Source organism: Urocitellus parryii, chromosome 8, assembly GCF_045843805.1.
Source record: "Urocitellus parryii isolate mUroPar1 chromosome 8, mUroPar1.hap1, whole genome shotgun sequence".
Classification (NCBI taxonomy): Eukaryota; Metazoa; Chordata; class Mammalia; order Rodentia; family Sciuridae; genus Urocitellus; species Urocitellus parryii.
Window position 1 is genome coordinate 64,509,630 of NC_135538.1, and position 1,787 is coordinate 64,511,416.

A 1,787-nucleotide genomic window follows, 5' to 3' on the forward strand; every position below is an offset into this window, starting at 1 on the left:
TGACATGGATCATGAATAAAGCCCCAACGTGCTCCTTGGGATATTCCACACTGGTATTCTGCAACATCCAAAGGTGATTACAATAGATTACTATGGTATTAGTTAAGGCAGTTTTTTTTTTTTTTTTTTTTTTTTTTTTTTTTTTTTTTTTTTTGCATTTACCTCTTTCTACTTTCTCCCCTTCATCTCTGAAAGAGGCAGAGTCAGCACAATGATTATGGAGAAGTAGGAAAGGGTTTTTGAAGGAGGGAGTAAACCAGGCCAGACCTAAAGTGGTCAAGGTCGTAAGTTTCAAGTGGAATAAGATTTGATCATAATTGACCTTAACTCTTAATATGTGAATGTGACCAGAGAAGATAAGATTTCATCTACAACAATGACAAAACCTTTAGCTGAATACACACAGTGGTCAAGAAAATATAGTTTCTTTTTCCTTGAGTCTTACCAGTTTCAACATAATAAAACATATATACTTGGATGAAATGTACATGTTTAAATAAGAAACAGCATTTGAAGATCAAGACAATGAAAAGTAGAATATTTGAATATTTTAATAACCATTAAGTAAACTAAAATAGTAATCAAAATCTTACCATTGTTCTTCCTTGAAAAAATTTATAAGCTAAAGGTAGTTTGATGAGTGAGTTCCTGAAATTTCAAGAAACAGACAGTCTTATCTAAAACAAGTAAGGCAGTTTGAAGTATAGAACTGGAGACTAATGTAACTTAGATAGATATGAAAAATCTGAATAAACATTAATTAATACATTAATATTTTCAAAATAATATATTATTCTATTTAATGTGTAAACATCAGGAATTAGTTTAATATATTCCTTTATATAAATATATTAACATTAGACATGTTTGTTTTAGGTCTATCAATATTTATAATTTGAAAAAAACTCAAGCCTATTAATGATAAATATTCTTAGAAAATTAATGATAGAAAAAATGTTGAATTGCTAAATCTTATACTTAGTATATCACATTCAGTAGGAAAAAATAATGCAATGTGGACATACTCCTTTTAAAAGTATTATCAAAACTACCATGAGAGAAATTTTAAAAAAGAAACAATCAGCTCTATCTATATTTTCTGGTTTGTCAAATTAAATATAAATACCTACACAAAGGATCCCATAAAAATTTCAATTGCACACAAGTTGGTGTTGATGGGACATGCAGAAATGGGAGTAGGGATAAATACAACTGCAATCCCTTTCAGTTTTTTTTTTTTTTTTGGTGGTACTGGGGATTGAACCCAGGCCCTGTGCATGTGAGGCAAGCACTCTACCAACTGAGCTATATCCCCAGTCCTGCAATCTCTTTCATATAGATGTCATGCCTGAAATTTTGGCATAAGATAACAAGTTCTGTGAATATAAGACTCAGAAAGAACTAGAACTAACAAAATAAACAAAATAATTAGTTAGTGCAATAGATGGGGAAAGATGAAGTATTTTAAAAAATTTAAATTTTGGTAAAACATGTATCACATAAAATTTACCATCTTATCTTTTTAAAATGTGTAAATCAGCCGTGTTTGATATATTCACTTAATTGTGAAACCAGTCTCCATAACTTTCCATCTTGCAAAATAGAAACTCTGTACTCATTGAATAACTCCCAATTTCCTCCTTCCCCACCACCAGTCTACTTTCTATTTCCATGAGTCTGACTACTCTAGACATCTCATATAAATGGAATCATGCAGAATTTGATTGGTTTATTTCACTTAGAATAGTATCCTCAAGATATCAGGATATCTTTCCTTTGAAGGCTGA

At 30.3% G+C, this 1,787-nt stretch overlaps 1 non-coding gene across 1 annotated transcript; it reads right to left on the bottom strand.

The window, feature by feature from the left end:
- Positions 1–1,243: 1,243 nt before the first annotated feature.
- On the bottom strand, positions 1,244–1,315 carry Trnav-cac (transfer RNA valine (anticodon CAC)). Its single transcript has one exon. It is a non-coding gene; the product is annotated as a tRNA-Val (tRNA).
- Positions 1,316–1,787: the final 472 nt, after the last annotated feature.